This window comes from Bidens hawaiensis, unplaced genomic scaffold (genome assembly GCF_021521415.1).
Source record: "Bidens hawaiensis isolate Kalapana, Puna unplaced genomic scaffold, B.hawaiensis_p1.1 tig00002273_1, whole genome shotgun sequence".
Lineage (NCBI taxonomy): Eukaryota > Viridiplantae > Streptophyta > Magnoliopsida > Asterales > Asteraceae > Bidens > Bidens hawaiensis.
Window position 1 is genome coordinate 2,122,477 of NW_027491121.1, and position 18,549 is coordinate 2,141,025.

General features: G+C 36.7%; 1 long non-coding RNA gene across 1 annotated transcript in view; it reads left to right on the forward strand.

Moving 5' to 3' along the window:
• Positions 1-643: 643 nt before the first annotated feature.
• LOC143614432 (uncharacterized) overlaps positions 644-18,549 on the forward strand; it is a 133,456-nt gene continuing 115,550 nt past the window's right edge. The window contains exons 1-2 of the long non-coding RNA XR_013150292.1: positions 644-947; positions 978-1,120. This is a non-coding gene — a long non-coding RNA (uncharacterized LOC143614432). The remainder of the gene's footprint in view (positions 948-977; positions 1,121-18,549) is intronic.

Genomic DNA, 18,549 nt, shown 5'->3' on the forward strand with positions numbered 1-18,549 from the left:
CATTCAGACTGTTGTTGCTGATAATCAGCAACCATTGCTCTAAACTCAATGTCGTCTTCCCACAACATGAGTTTACAGGAGAGGAAGGTGTTTGTTTTTTCGGCTGCCAGTGTAGCCCTGATCGCTTCGAATTTGGCCAACAAAGAGTCGTCTCTCTCTTTCTGAAAATCCATCATTTTTTTCACGATGGGCTTCACGGTTTCCTCAGAAGAATTCATTTTTATTATCTTTCTGAAACTGTTAGTGTGATTGAAAAACCAAACTTAATGTAGTTAAGTTTGATTTATAGTAAGATATAACTTAACTTTAATGTAGGCTATCATTACCATAATATTTTTCCCGACATTTTTGACAGGTGACATATAATTTTGATCAATTAATTCTGACAGGTGATATAAATGCAAGTAATCACTAGATTAATACAATTACTATTCGTCCGGTGCGTTTCCCAAGCTTGGGACACCCTTTTGTTTTTTTATTACAGAGTTACTATTCGTCCGTGTGCGTTTGGCATGCGTGGGACACCCTTTAGTTTTGTCTGTGAGCCTTTTGGTTATATATACCTACATAATTTTAAATTATTTTTTTAGTTAATAATGGATTGCTCGTCATCATCATCATCATCCAGATCCTACAAGGCTGCCCTCAGAAGGCGAATTGAGGCTCAAATCGAGGTAGATAAAGCTTGTCGGGAAACTCTTACTGAAAAATTTGTAAAGACTAGCAACAGATTGGATGCCAGGGATCTCATTACAAAAGTTCTTACTCGGATGCCCGCTAGTTGTATCCGAGATCTTGCTATTTTGTTTATGGTTGATGTAGGACAGAGAGAGCTTGACGAGTTAAAACTTTTGGGCAAGGCAATTCTTGAACTGAATTATTCAATGGAATTGAAGTTGAAGTTTCTTATGTCACTCAGAGATTAGTATGTGATGGTGTTTCATGGTGTGTTTTTATGTGTGTCACTCAGAGATTAGTAGTAATAAAATTTGTATGTTTGTGATGGTGTGTTTGTATGTGTGTTTTGGTAATAATAAAATTTGTTGGTTATGTGTTAAAACATTGATTCAACATGTAACTATTATATTAAAGTGGTAATGTACATAGCATAACACAACAAGTATCTTAAAGTACATAGCAGTCACTTTTGAAACCATTCAAATTTGTTGTTGCCGTTTCTTAAATTCATCAATCAACTCTTCTCCGGTTAAACGAGTGTCGTCATTTTCATGGAATAGCAGTGCTTTCTTGATAAAAGTATTTCTGTGTTGGTTTCTATCCGAGAGGAGGATTTTAGCACAAATACTTTAACCTCAACCCTTTTAGCTGTCTTTGTTGTTCAGGGCCTTTCGTTTGGAGATTACACCGCCATGGTCTCTTCCCATCATATTTCTCCATGTGTCTCATAGCAAAAATACCACAATCTATTCCATTACTTTTTGTTCTCCATCTCATCTTCAATCTATTGATTGTTGCTACTTGGATTTGCTGAGTAATGGGGTGTTTGATTGTTTTAAGATACATGCAAAAGACGTTTCTCTGCACAAAATAGAAAGCAATTTAAGTATTTTGACAATTTTTATAACAGGTATGTATGTTTTTTGGGTTAAAGGAATATATGTTTACCAGTATATCAGGAGTCTTTCCGTATCTTTCTTCAAATTTCTCTCTAATTGCTTTTGATTTGTCTTCTAAGCTTTTAAACTTTGCATCAGCTGGTATTTCTTGGTTTGCACTGTTGTCAAGTAAGTCTATCACTCCTGTTTGAAGATTGAAGGCAACCACAACGAAATGCTCGTGTTGTAGAATTGGCACGAGCACTATAGCAACCTCCTTGAGTGATAGAATTCCAGTCCTTGCCATTTCTCTTTCGAAGTTGTCTGAAAACACATCCAGTCTTTCTTTGTCTGTGAAACCCATTGACTCAGAATTATGGTCACTTGTCTGTATAATAATTAAAATGCAGATGATTAAAGCGTTTATTCAGCGTTTTCTAATAGTACAAACAAAATAGATTAATTTGTACCAGCAAATTGCTTAAAGTAAAGAATCTTAACGGTGATGTTGTAGATTTTTTCTTTTCTTCATAGTTCATTACTTCACCGAATGCATCCATTGCATTGGCTTGGATATAAATGCCAGGAGAGAAGCTTTCAAAGACCACCTTGAAGTTTTCTGTGTGAGTGGTCTTGTAGACCTCATCCCAAATGTCTCCAAGACAAAAAAATATATACTCTGAAAGTATTTCTTCATCTTCTGTGACACTAGCGGATGCATCAACCTCTCTCAGAAGATATGGAGAGTTCAGGCTATCACTTGTTGACAACCGGTGTCAACTGTTAAACATAAAAAAACTCACATTAAATTTGACAGAAAATAATTGTAACTATAAGTAAATACCTTATTTGCCATTTTGGTTTTTATTTATAATTACATACCCTCTTTTGCCCACGCAACCACTGTATTAACAACTTCATCAATAACTGCGCACGAGATATTGTTTTCTTGACCCGCATCACCTGCATCATTTTTTTACGATAGCCAAAGATGTAATATGTTCAACTGTGATTATAATTAAGCTGATATATAATTATGCTGGTACATATATGATATACCGTTTTGAGCAGCCACTGGATCACCAACACCAACATCTGAATCAACTGCATCACACAGATGTAATAAGTTTAAAAGAACAGCATAAGTGTTTTAAGAGCGTTTTAATTATACTAATAATTAATTTAACCCAAATACCTTTTAGAGCAGCCACTGGACCACCACCACCAACACCAACACCAACACCAACATCTGAATCTTGTGTTTTAGGGACCACATTATTAGTGAATCTTTTTTCCCATTCACAACATCTAGCAAAGATATTCTCATTTGATGGATATCTATCCTTTTCTTGACGGACCAACTTGTTGATCTCGGAGAAAATTTTATCAAATTTCTTCAACTTGTTATTCATTGCCTTATTCCAAGACTGTAAAAAGAAAATATAGTTTGGGTTAATTCAAAAACATTTTCAATTTATCCCAGCCAGTTGTAATAGAGTTAAATAATAGTCAACAAGCACGATAGGCATTTGCAAACTTAAAGGTGAATAATCACTTACATAATCATCCAAATCTTGTTCAGCTGTTTGATCGGAATTATCTGTGTCAGATGCACTTTGACCATCTGTTTTTGAATTACATATAATGTTGTATTACATAAAATGCATGTAGAGATAAGAGATATGAGAGTTTTTTACAAGAAAATAACAAGTTTAATATCATGTTCTTGTTTCTCCTCAGCTGCAGTGTTTTCTTCAACTCCAGGCTTACCGGCAGCACTAACCGTCACAGCAACAGTAGCAGCATCAGCCGCAGCAGCAGTCTCATCAAGTCTCTTCCCGGCAGCACTAACTGTCACAGCAGCAGTATCAGCAACAGCAGCATCAGCAGTCTCATCAAGTCCCTTCCCGGCAGAACTAACGGTCACAGCAGCAGCAGCCGCATCAATCCCTTTCCCGTCAACACTAAACGTCTCAGTAGCATCTTCTTCTAAGGGAGGACCATAATTCTCCAAGTATTTTTTCATCTTATTAAGAGTAGTTTTTGTTATGTAGTTGACTGCAGGCGTTGTGACGGGAGTCCCAAATGGACCATATTTTTTCTGGTATTTATGTGTGTAAAGCATCACAAGGAAGGTCATAGGACCGTTGTATTGTTCGTTGATACCTCTCCATTCTTCCTTTGTCGTTTTCAAGTTTTCAATAACATAGCTGCACCAGTCCATATTTGGAATATCGTAGGTTTTATCAATTGCGCCGATGAATCGTTGATTGACAGTTGTTGATTTTGTCACAAATCATATACAGGTGTTCACCAACACAAGGAAATTAATCTTAAACAATTCACCAACTCCTTGATCCGCGGCCAGTTTGTCTTTCACGTGCTTTATACTTATTCTTGCACTTGTCGGGAATTGAGATTTGAACAAATCTGTAGTAACATCTTCACCCAATCTTGGTCTATTCTTGCCTAAAACAGGATTCTTACCCATTGGTATCCCTAACACTTCATGTACTTTTTGTGGTGTTATCTTAATAACACCGCTCCCAATGTTCAATTCATTTAAACGGTTATTATAGTTCATGAGCAACCAATATCCCAAAGTTGTTGGAGTTTGGGTTACTTGAAGTCTTAACATTGACCCGAAACCCATTTGTTCTACACAAGTTTTTTGGGCAATGGTCATTGCCTTCACTGCATCAAAAATATTAATAGGTGCACACCTATTCATCATTTTTTGTCTACAAATTCAACAAAAGGTTGTCCCCACTCGGCCGGCTTCTTTTATTTAACGGCTGTCTTTTTCGGACGCTGAAAGTCCGGGCCTGAGGTGCTGGGTTCCACCTGTTTCCGCTTTGACAACAACCTGTCGATTTTTGTGTTAAGGTCTGAATCAGAATCTGCTTCCACAATATGTTTTGTTTTCCCCACCGGAGCAACTTTTGTAGTCTTCCTTTTATCAGTCTTGTTTTTTTCTTTAACGACTCTCTTTTTTGGACACTGAAAGTCCGGGCCAGAGGTGCTGTGTTCCACCTGTTTCCGCTTTGACAACAACCTGTCGATTTTTGTGTCAGGGTCTGAATCAGAGTCTGCTTCCACATCATGTTTTGTTTTCCCCACCGGAACAACTTTTTTAGTCTTCCTTTTATTAGTCTTGGTTTTTTCAACAACTGAATCACATACATACAATAAAACACGGGGGTAGGGGATAACAACACGAATCACAAGGAAACATAAAACTCTTATAAAACATCACAGTGATAAATTCTCATACCAAATCCATAACACGCTAATCATACGCATATAACATGCTTTAATATTATACATAGATTTAAAAAAATAAGGATATGTATTACAACAACAACAACACGCTTATCAAACGTATTAATACATAAGAAGATTCAAACAAATGCTTACATTTTAAGATTAAGTAAACCTAAAACGCTAAAAAAATCATAAAGTAACACCTGTTCCATCTTCATTTTGAGACCTATCGTGCTTTTGCTTCGTCCTTGGTTCCGTTCCAGAAGTAGATGAGTTAGGGTTCTTCATTTTGGTTCCGTTCTAGAAGTACATGAGTTAGGGTTCTGAGACCTATCGTGCTTGTACTTGTGCTTGTGCTTCACTGTAGAAACGAATCGTCGACGGTTTTTAGGAATTTTGACTTACGAGGGTAGTTATTTGACTTTTTTAAAAGAAGCGCGTGCTTTTAAATTATAATCGTACGGTAGTTATTTGACCCTTTTAAAAGAAGGCGCGTGCAAGGTGGTCATGATGGTGGTGGACGGTGGCGGAGGTGCGGTGGTTCATGGTGGCGGATGTGTGGTGGTGGTGGTGGTGGGTAATGGGTGGTGGTGGCGGACGTCGGTGGTGGTGGTGGTGGTGGTGGTGGTGGTGGATGGGTATAAATAAATGTATATATATTTATATATAATATTAGTGGGTGGTGGTAGTGTGGTGGGTGGTGGTGGAGTGTGGTTAGTGGTTGGTGCTGGGGGGTCGTTGTGGCGAATGTGGGCGGTGGTGTGTAGTATGATTGCGGATATGTAATACATGAGACAAAGACGGTGCTATCCCGTATGATGATTGGCCCAATTATGACGAGACGATGCTAATATAACTACCTGGGTTGGTGGTGGTTATCATATTGGTGCTGCTAACCTATATATACGGTTTGCTTACGCCAACCCATACGATGGCGACTGTAGCTCATACGACGAGCATGACGTCTATGATGATGATCACACATATATATGATGAGGACCAATTATATGTACCTATATGACAATACGCCACACAGGCGCGCGCACACACACACACACACATATATGTTGATGATAATGGTGACACTAATGTTTAATGACATGTAACCCGTATGAATTTTTAAGACGACCATGATAACGTATACGATGGTTATACTGATGGTAGCATGTACGACTGATGATGTCGTTTGATGACGACGGCAATTCATAAGATGGTGCCGACAGTGATCGCTAATATTGGGCGTTTTGTTTATGATAACCCATACGATGCAGACTACATCTCGTACATGGCAATCGGATGATGATGATGATGATGATGATGATCATGATGATGATGATGATGATGATGATGATGATGAGGAGGAGGAGGAGATGTGTGAAGATGATGACGACACTGATAGAGAGATATATGTTTGAGCCCTTATCATCAACACCGACTACGATAGCCTATACAATGACCATGTTGATTACCCGCACGTCTGATGATGATGCCGTTTCATGGTGATGGTGATCGATGATTATGATGACGATAACCACTATAATACATGATAACGATGATAACTTTATGATGTTGATCATCATCATAACACATGTGGTGATGATGATAACCTAGAAGATGATAATGATACAAAACTATATATTTGAAATGATAACACTAGAATGTTATGAGCCTCTCTATTACGAAGTTGTAAATCTCATCCAGAAAATCTTACTAACGGTTAAGATAATACTTCAATAATGGATAAAATTTTAAATTTATTTAAAAAATACAATTTATTAAACGAACTCATCTTTTAACGAAATTTAATACCGGAATGTTAGTAAAAAAAACTAAAAGTAAATGTTTTTATACTATTTTTAAAAAGTTATAAAACAAAAAACCAAAATATATAAATAATTAAATGTGTAGAAATAAATAAAACCAAAATTCAAAACCCTTTTAACTTCAAAACACTTTTAACTTCAAAACCCTAAATCGACTTCTACTTTGCTTTACTGTAATTCGTAGACATCGCTTATCGAGGTAAGAACATAAAAATGCCACGTCTCAATAATGGAGTTAAGTTCCTGGTAGATATCGACAACGATTCCATGAGTAGGATGGTATGTTAATATTGTTATCTGGTTAATTTTTTTTATGAAACATTTTACAGTTTTGCAACATATACATTCTAAAAACATTTTTTGTGTTACTTATAGCTCATTCCTAAAGCTGTTCAACCAATGTTTGCTGACATGAAATCGAATACCGGCTGTTGTTTGATTTACGATCAAAGTGGTAGAACGTTTTCTGTTTTTATAATCAAAGTACTTGATGACTTTTATTTTGGAACCGGTTGGACTGAATTAATCAGAGAATGTTGTATAGAAGCTAGAACATATGTTGTTTTTGAGATTAAACCAAGATGTATGTTGAATATGTTTACTTTCAAAAGAAACGTAAATGATCAATCCGGTACTATGATATCTATTCCAGTCAGAAACCGACACGTCTATTACTTGGTAAGTTTTAATTTCTATTTTTAATGATTGTTTACAAATTCAAATGTCCTTTAATTAACATGTTTAATAGGATTTCCCTGAGTGGTACGTTATTCAAGAATTTGGTGACAATTACATGAATTCGCTTTTCGAGCTTATTGCTCCAGATAGATATATGTTTAAAGTTTCATGTCTTAGGGATGGAACGGGTTGTAGGCTAGAGGATGGATGGAATGAGGTTTTTAAACAAACCAACTTGAAAGGTGGCTCGTTTGTTATATCAAATAAGACATTTCATATTAATGTCTTTCATGAAGATGGCATAGAATTTATCCTTCCTGGTATAAATCAGCTGTTTCTCAACTATCAATCAAGCAATCAGGGTAGTTCCTCCCAAAACCCAATTCATCTTGATGAGCAAGATGATGACTCTAAAATCGTCTTCCACATGAACGTCACCGAGAAATTGGTAAATTGAATTTTTAAATTTCTTTTTTATTTACAAGTATATATGAAATTTGCTTTTCACAGCGTCTTCCGAGTCACATTGCTACCAAGATTGATGCCTATGATGGAATGCCAATCACTTCGGTCAATCCCGAAGGTCGTAAAAAAAATGAGACTTCATGGTGAACTGTCGGACCTGAAATTCAGATATTGGTTACCAAAATGGAAAATTTTCAAGGTGGAAAATGAAATACAGATTGGTGATAAGTGCATATTTGAATATGACTTCAATGAAGCTACTTTGTTAGTTTCAAAAGTTGATTAGTGATTTGGTGATGTTTGGAACATTTGGGAAATATTTGGTGACGTGTTTGGTGATGTTTGGAACATTTGTGATTTGGTTGGTTATTTGTATATGTATGGTTGTTGTATTGATACACTTTTTAGTTTATTGTGTTGAATGTTGGTTGGTTAATTAGCTTTTAAATGCTTTAATTTTATAGTTTCTTGTATCATCTATTTTGTTATTCACTCTTATTTTTGTTTCATGGAATGTATTGTAATGGTGCCTTTTGTATGAAAACTTTTAATGAATGGTGATTATGGTTAAATCTAAAAATAAAACAAAAAACACTTTGTTAAAAAACACTATTACGCTTGTCATGCGCTAATGTACATAAACATATATAAATATCCTAATACGCAATACACGCTTATCCAACCATCTTCTGGCAAAGTGCCTATTTTCAGCCACAGGTTCTCTGCCGTAAAAACTATGCCAATAATTAATCTATTGGTTCTTAATTAAAAGGGAGGCAAAACTCAAAAAGCTCCAAAATATTGGCTCCAAATATTCAAAAACTCCAAATTACATTTAACACTCCAAAAATCAAATTACACTCCAAATTATTAAAAAATTTCCACTCCCCAAATCAGACGATAGTGATTTATACTCCAAATTACACTCCAAATTATTAAAAAACAATCGAAGATGAAGCTTATAGATGAAAGAATCGAAGAAGAACGCTACTCCGATGAGGAAGCCAACTACGACGACGACGCTCAATCAGACGACACTGAAGGCTACTTCAGCGAGGAAGCCAACGACGATGACGGTCAACCAGAGGATGTTATAGGGACGATGGTTATCGAACCCCTCAACAGTTTGGGGGCTATCCAACCCCTCAACAGTTTTCCTACTACGAAAAAACCTACAAGGAGGTTGACGAGGTTACCTAAGCTGCGTACCCAATATGCAAACTCTGGTGGTGTCAAACTGGCAGTGGAGTTTGATAATCTGGGTAGGTTCACTAGCCAAAACAGATCAAAGTTTGCAAGTTTTTAGGGGATGTTGAAAGGGAAATAGTTGGCTTGAGACATTTAAGTTGGAGGGAGGTCACAAAGGAGCTTAGAGATAAACCGTGGGAACAAATAACGGTTATTATTTATTTCTATTTGTGCATTTTATATTTTGAGATGTAATTTACCTTTACTGTATTATATTATGCAGAAATATTTTGAGATTGAGGCTTGTCGCAGGCCTTCTGTGATGAATCGGCTCGGACACCTTCTTCGGGATTTCAGAAGAAAAATGTATGCCAAATACATTATGCCGAACATCGGTAAACCTCTGAAGCTGAAGGCGATACCCAAGGGACATAGGACGATGATCAGGCAAGAAGACTGGGATCGCTTCGTTGAGTACACACAATCAGAGAAATTTCAGGTATAAATCCTCTACTCTACAAACGTAGATTGATCGACAATATATGGTTTATGTTTTTTGTTTAAATATAATGAAATGATTATAATGTGTGGTTGAAGAAAAATCGGCTTCATCAAAGGGAGCTCGAGCAAAGGATGTTTTTGATCATCACATGGGACGAGGGGGTTATACCTACCTTCGAGAGAAACTGGTAATCACCGTCAGCTGCTTTCTCTCTAGTTCAATGATTTGTCTAACGCATGACCGTCAGCTTCTTTCTCTTGAATATTTTACAAGGTCAAAAAGAAGGAAATTGAACCGGATGAGATCCCCAGTCGTGCAATAATGTGGATGAAAGGAAGGGAGGACAAAGATGGTGCATACAAGAATGCTGTTGTCGTAGACGTGGCAACCAAATTAGTATGTTTTAGTATTAAACTTTTTAAATCATGTTAAAGTCAATTCATTACCTTATATTGGTGTCAAAAAAACTTGAGTCTGTATGACTTGTCTCAACACTTGATGTGGATTTACAAGTGTATTAGAATATTTGTTTTTTTGCAGGTTCAGCATGAGGAGCAGATCGCCTCCGGAGCCCTGGCACTTGAACCGTGCACAGATGCCATCACCTTAGTGCTTGGCAAAAAGAAAGGTGGGTTTTTAAAATGGATTGGATACGGATTGACAACAGGTAAATATTGGGGTGTGAGTCGGGTAAAAGGCTCGTTTAAGCAACGGATTGCCCAATTTGAGTATGAGGCGGTGCAGAGAGATGTAGTGGTGAACAGGTTGACATCTCTACTTGAATCCACGACTGCTTTGCTAGCAAGCCTTGAGAAGGAACGGTTAGCATTTGAGGCCAGGTTCAGACATCTCGAAGGATTGTTGCCGGAAATGTCGGCAAGTCGAGTAAGTAACGTATGCTGCATATTAATTAATGCATTCGACATACATAATTGGCACTGTTTTTATCACAATTCGTAGGTAAATCCTGTTCCCAACCAGGTTGGTTCTAACCAAAGTACTAGTGTTGTGGCGCAAAATAAAATGCCAGGACCAGTAAGTATCTGACAGTTTCTTTGTTTTTTACAACTTTCCATGTGACTTTTCATTTTCCATAACCTAATAAATTGATTTGTAGGCCAGTTCTGTGAGAAACATCTTAACCTCAGGTGAGGTTGTGAAACAAGAATCCGCTTCTCAGGTAACCATTTGACAGTTTTATTGATTTGTTTTAATAATTAACTTTCCATGAGAGTGTGATGATTTTGCATAAGTTAATTGTAGCCCAAGTCTGCGGATAAAATAGTTGTAGAAACGGTAGCCGCAACATCAGTAAGTATTTGACAATTTCAGTACTTTTTATAATTCGTTTCCAATGTGAGTGTGCTCATTTTCTATTACCGAATTGCAGGCCAAATCTGTGGAAAAAGTGTTGACCAAATGGTAGCCGCTCCCCATATCGCGACATCAGTAAGTATTTGATAATTTCAGTACGTTTTCTAATTCGTTTCCAATGTGAGCGTGCTCATTTTCTATTACCGAATTGCAGGCCAAGTCTGTGGAAAAAAAGTGTTGACCAAACGGTACCCGCTCCCCATATCGCGACATCAGTAAGTATTTGACAATTTCAGTACTTTTTATAATTCGTTTCCAATGTTAGTGTGCTTATTTTCTATTTACCGAATTGCAGGCCAAGTCTGTGGAAAAAAGTGTTGACCAAACGGTAGTCGATCCCTATAGCGCAACATCAGTAAATATTTGGCAGTTTCAGTTTTTATATTTTATAACCTAATAAGTCCTAACAATTCCAATTTTTGTTATATTACCAATGAAGCCTGTAGAGAACAATGTTGACCAAGCATCAACACAACTACACCACACTCCGGATAGTAACGGCTCGAAAAAACTATCAGTAAGTATTTGGCAATTTCAGTTTTTCCTTTAATTGTTGATTGATTCATTGAATGGTTTTTAGGTAAAACGGAGAAGCCGTAAAAGAAAAGTTGATGTATCTACGGATGAAGCTCCCCCACCTGCTGAAATAAAGGTATGTACTGCGCGAAACATTGTTAATTTCCCACCAACATGGGTATGTACTTATATATTGACTTCAACTAAGTCATCTTAATTTCACATGCTGGTTTATAGGTGTATGAGTGTCGTTTGTGTGTGAATAACAAGCGTAACAAGGTGGAAAATTGTAAAGTTTATTGGTCACCGGTTCCACAACAGTTGCATGGAAAAGCAATCCCGGAAGGTTACTATAAAGTTAGTATTGATGAAGTCATAAAGGAACAAGCAATTATTCCTTGTGAGGCAGGTGAAATTGTGACTTTTGGCAACGCAATTCGTACTTTTGTTGCTTGGCCAGAAAACCTAATCTTATGTAACCAGGAGGTTTGTTCCCTTTTAACTTAACCGAACAAATATCTATGTTCTTTTTCATTTAGTTTAAAAAATGAACACTTGTGTTCGTTTGTTTATAATCTAAACTAACGTAATTGAACAAAGATAAACGAACATAAACGAACTTCCCGCCGAAAGGTTCACGAACAGTTAAACGAACGTTCGGTATGTATGTATGCATACTATTTTGTTCTATTCAATTACAAAATACGACATTAATTATACATATTTGTTTTTCATATTCTGTTATTCCAGCTACCACCACTCCCGTCCTCAAAAGAACCAGATAGAGCTGGCAAGAAGGCAAATGCAAAGTACACAACGATAGACCGGGTGACCAAACAGAAGACAAGGAGCAGTGCCAAGAAAACCGACGCCTTAGCTAGTATATAGGTAGTCGTTATTTTTGTATTTTGTAAGATATTTTGCATATACATTTGCTTAAGTGAATATTATTGTTAACATAATTTGTTTCTAATTTTGTTTTGTCATGCTTGCTTATAGCTGTTTTATATTACTGCACAAAAAATAAAAATAATTATATATTGCCTAATTACACACAATTTGGCCACACAGAACACATTAAATAGGTGTGGCCAAAAGTAAGACAATAGCCATACCTGAAATTACAAAAATTAGAGTCTATAAATGACCATTAGCCACAACATAAACATTTTTGTGTGACAAACGGTAAAGACTATGGCCACACCACAAACAACAAGAGTGTTTGAGTGGCAACTTCACATTTTTAGCCACATAGACAACAACCTCCAGTGTCTATATGATATTATTAGCCACACAGCACCTCACTATGTGTGACGAAAAGTTTGACAATAGCCACACTTTAAATTGGAAAAGCATTATGTGTGACAAATGGTAAAGACAATGGCCACACCACAAAAGAGTGTTTGATTGGCCACTTCACATTTTTAGCCACATTGACAACAACCTCCAGTGTCTATATGATATTATCAGCCATTCAGTACCTTACTAAGTGTGACGAAAAGTTTGATAATAGCCATACTTTAAATTAGGAAAAGCATTATGTGTGAAAAACGGTAACACAATGGCCACACCACAAAAGAGTGTTTGAGTGGCAAATTCAGGTTTTTAGCCACATTTGATAACAACCTTCAGTGCCTATATGATATTATTAGCCATACGGTACCTCACTATATGTGACGAAAAGTTTGACAATAGCCACACTTTAAATTAGGAAAAGAATTATGTGTGACATAATGACAAACGGTAAGACAATGGCCACACCACAAAAGAGTATTTGAGTGGCAACTTCACATTTTTAGCCACATTGACAACAACCTTCAGTGTCTATATGATATTATTAGCCACACACTACCTCACTATGTGTGACGAAAAGTTTGACAATAGCCACACTTTAAATTAGGAAAAGCATTATGTGTGACAAACAGTAAGACAATGGCCACACCACAAACTACAAAAGAGTTTTTGACTAGAAAGTTCACATTTTTAGCCACATTTACAATAACCTCCAGTGTCTATAAGTTATGATTAGCCACACAGTACTTCATTATGTGTGACGAAAAGTTTTATAATAACCACACTTTATATTAGGAAAAACATTTTGTGTGACAAACGGTAAGACAATGGCCACACTACAATATACAAAGGAGTTTTTGAGTGGCAAGTAAACATATTTAGCCACTTTTAATTTAATATCCAGTGTCTATATAATATAATTAGCCACACTATTATTAAATTTAAGTGGCCATTGCTTTGCTATATCCAGACGGTATAGGTCACAATGCACGCTTAACACAACTCTATTGGCCACATTATTATAAAATTCATGTGGCTGAAACATTAATTCATGTGGTTCTATATGTGCAATGGTCACTCATAGGAAATAGTCATGTGGCCATTTTCTGCCGTTTAGCCACACTTATTGGAGAGGCTTCTTGATGGCCAGCAACTAATGCCTGTACCCTTTAGCCACACTTATTACCACGTAAGGCCACTAAAAACTGTGTGTGGCCATATCATACCCACGGTGTCGCGACATTTGGCCACATATGACCTGAACCAAATGTGTGTGGCTAAAGGCCTACGGCCACACTTTTTTCATGTGGCTGAAGGTCAATATTCACGTAGTGTCACTTCTCCTGTTGTCAAGAAGGAGGCTACGAAGGCGGGCACTAGTTCCGAGCCCAAGACTACAACGACCAGGGCCAAGTCCGCGGCTTCCAAGAGGAAAAGATCCTATGATCCTAAGACCCATTACGACATTGTCCTCTCTGTAAGTATCCTGTATCCTGACACTTTGAATTTTAGGACCCAATATCCTTCTGATTTTGAGTACTTGGTTGTGTGTAGGCTATGAATGCTTTCAACGAGCACAATGAAAAGATTATTGGTCAAATGAGCGACAAGCTGTCGGGTTTAGGGAAAGCCGTGGTTACCAAGGATAAGGCTATGATCCAACTCTCCAAGGAGAAAAAACAGTTGGAGGATCAACTATCCTTAGCCGAAGCCCAACGTCAAGAGGCAGTGGAGCAGGCTACAGACGAAGCCAAAGTGTGGGCTGCCAGGTCGGTATTCCAGGCGCGGATCAAGATGGCGAAGGAGGTTAGTGATCCCACTTTTGACAAGTCGGCCTGGGACGTGGAAAAGTGGAAAGCTGCTCTTAACGATCTTGGTAGTGAGGATGACGAGGAGATGGCTGAGAACACCGAGGCTAGGACTAGCGGCGTCAAGGAGGCGGTTGAAGCAGGCAAGGAAGATGGTGCTGCCGAAGGTGAAGATGCAGCTTAGGTGGGCAATGAAGGATACAGAAGACAAGGACCGAGCCCAACTTTTTATTTTGTGCTGATGTTTTTCTGAACAATTACTTTGGTCTGTAATAAACACTAGTAACTATGATGAAGGATCCATGATCCTTAAGACAATTTTCTGGGGTGACAAAGGTGGAGGGATCCTCTGTTTGTGGGGAAGAAGCCTTTGTAGCCCCTATCTTTTAATTTTCCTACACTTATGAACTGTTAGTAGTACTTACTTAACCCGGATGGATGGTCCAATTTTAGCATGGTGAAGTCCAGGTTAAGAATTTTGGATAAGTCTTGGAGGCTTATTTTAATTAATATAAATCTTTTGACTATTTGCCTGTTATTTATTTTAAAAGCTTGTTTGATATAACTTTAGCATTATTGATACTTTCAAAAAATAATCTTGATTAAGAGATTTTAGGATAAAAGATCCTTACAAAAATTACATAGGATATAGTATCCTTAAAAACAAACAAGATGATAGAAGTTATACAATAGAATATCCTTAAAGAACAAATTTTAGGATAAGGTATCCTTAAAAATTTTGTAACAAAATATCTTCAAAGGAATAATCCTTCTAACTTGAAATATCCAAAATTATTGCAACTAATATAATATATAAATTAATTAACAGAGATCATACCAGAAAGTCTAGGCAGACCTAAGTTACCACAAGTATCGAGCTTTCGGTGATCCTTAAAGGAATATCTTTAGGATTCTGGATCCTTAGAATTTCGATATTCACAAAGAACTTAGAAAATCTGTTGCAAACAATTTATAATGTTAACTGGGATCAAATCCATTAAGCTGGGGACAAGCCCAAATAATAAACTGGGGACAAGCCGTGCAACTGGGGACAAGCTCGTGAACTGGGGATAAGCCCGTGAACTGGGGACAAGCCCAAATGCGGATGTTAACTGGGGACTCGCCCAAACGAAGATAACGTGAAAACGTTATAAACCTTAGCTAACATGAAAATGTTAGAAACCTTTGTCTTGGGATAACGTGAAAATGTTATAAACGGGTGGTATGGTACGTCTACCATAATTCGTAGAATCCTCCATATAGCCGAAAACAACGAAATTGTCAGCCACTAAGTGTGTACTGGTCCCGTTGCCCCGGACTATACGTTGGATAGCGTGTGCTCCAGGCGAGAGTGTATAAACTCTATTTATAAGAAAGGTGAAAACCTTTAAACCTTAGAGGATATGACCATTGGGGTTCATTGTCACACCCTCAAATTTCGACTAATGGAGTCTAACCACGAGGCATGTGACATACCAGGATCTAGCTCATTTGTTATACCAAACATCCAATTCAAATATTTAAAACATTATTTAAGTCTCATTCAAACATGAGAAAAACCAAACCAACCCAAAGAGTTTAAAGTTTTTGTGGAAGCGTAAAGTAAATGCTTTAAAATAATAAACCATGTGCTCAAACATGCACAACCCATAAAATGAATAGAACGTGAAATAAAAGTTCATGCGACAACTGTGACTCCTAACATATGCAATGCAACCCGCTCCTTAGCACATCTAGCAACCTGGGCAAGTATAAATACTCGAGGGTCAACACGAGGTTGGTGAGTTCAAAAGTTGTAGTAAAAAGTAGTATAAATAGTATATGTAGTTTACGTAGCATAAGTAGTATATGTGTAGTAGATTTAGCATCTTTTAAATATACCAGGGTAGCTAACCCATTTACAAGCTACTAGACGTTTGAACCGAAGATGACTGTATGTATGCCTTCTTACCAGGTCTATCACCAACACTAGCGTATAAAACTTAGGTAAATATAACACCCATTTTACGACATCACAGCCGTACTAGCGCGACTAGCCCGGGTGGGGTTTTTCAAACCCGGTAGTACTACTCCATATAACCCCGCGATCCCATCCTATCAGTTCAAGGTAACGTAAGGATTTTAAGTGATATAAGGGCATCTAGTATAAACTTGTGGTATATAAGAAATTACATAAATCCAAAATAAGTTGCTGCGTTTTCCTCCAGAAAAACAGTATGTAAGTACGTCCGTGTTTTCAATCCAGAAAACATGTATAGGCAAATGTTTTGTGTTTTCAATCCAGAAAACAAGTATACGAAAATAGTTTAGTGTTTTCAATTCAGAAAACATGTATACAAATATAGTTTAGTGTTTTCAATCCAGAAAACAAGTAAGGAAAATGTTTGGAGTTTAATTTCTAGAAAACAAGTATACGAAAATAGCTTTGTGTTTTCTCTCCAGAAAACAAATAGGAAAAAGAATGAACTCACCTGGTTTCGCGTGTAATAGACTTTTCTCAAAGCCAAAAAGATGCACTTGACTCGCTAACCGTTACCTAGTACAAGTGTTTAAGTTATGAGAACGTGTTCAACAACACATGACTCTTAAACTCAAGTATGGGCTCACACACAAACACAAACTTGACACGATGACTCTTTAGTGATAATAAGTAATGTCAACTGTACCAAAAAGTCTTAACATGTATTCACACATCATATCATGGAAAATAAGCCAAATATTCATCATACAACTCAACTTATGATCATTTGGTTCACGAGACAGATTATAGCATGTACAAACAGATTTTATTCAATAAGTAAAACTTAAGGATAAATTGTACAAAATTTACCACAGTAGCATATAAGAAGTAGGTTTCTCAAGCCAATTTTTTAGTATATTTTCTCTTGCATACAAAACTCACAATAATTCAATCATTGCAGATAGGTACAAACAGTTCAGCAGATTGCGCAACAAAAAGTTGTTTCATGGTTCTCTCGACTCATTTATCCAAATTGTGCAAGGCCAATTGAGTTGTCTTTTAGACTCATAATTCTAAGTTCCAGAAGTGGAACCAACTCATTTCGCTTTGTTAATCTCAAGTAATGATGTCGGGAAAACAGACCAGAATTTGAATTCCCGCATCAGCTTTGACACATGTTTTTGTAAAATCATAAAAACTATTCAAACCTTGTCCAACATTACAAAATTTACCTTTCTGGAAACTAGACTTAAAATAATATATCCTAGAATCAAGAATCGATCAAGAAGAATCATTTAACATCAAGTTACAAACCAAATAATAAACAAGAACAATCTGCCAGCTAACTGTTATCATCAAAACTCAAACCCCAACATGTTTATGTCATCTCTAGGGTTCTAATTCATCAATTAACATCATAATCATCGATATTACAGAGATTTAACATCTAGGGTTTCACAATAACTTATTAAAAACATAAAACTAAACGAAATTTAAAGATCAATCTTACGGTTATGCATGTAGAATTGATGGATGATCAAGAAACACCGTCAATTGCATTTAGTTGGCTTGATTAAAGATGATGAAGGTTGGGTTGGGGTTTCATGATCGTAATCAGCTGGTTAGGAGGAATTAGGGTTTAGGTTATTTTATTTAATATAAATATAATCTAAATTACAAGAATGGTCCTTGTTGAATCAATTTTTGACTTAAACGAACTTTTTAACAACGAACCGGGTTATAACGAAACGTTATGACTAAAACGTTAGTCCAAGTTTATAAAAGTTAACTCTCGTTGTTATGTTGTAAATAATACTTCATAAAAACTTAAAACGTAGAAGTTACGCGCCATTGATCGAAATTTCACACAACAAGCTACGAACTAAACATATAATTATTTAGCACGTAATGTTACATAGAAAATATTATAAACATATGCCTGAGGTATTATTTTCATATAATAACTAATAACACGTTAAGCGAGCATAATGTACTAAATCGTGTAACACATAAAATCATCTCACACATAACAATTATATCAGAATTATTTAAACATATATGATTCGACATTAATCACCAACGCGTATTGACTGACTCATGTGTGTGACTCTTTATTGACTCA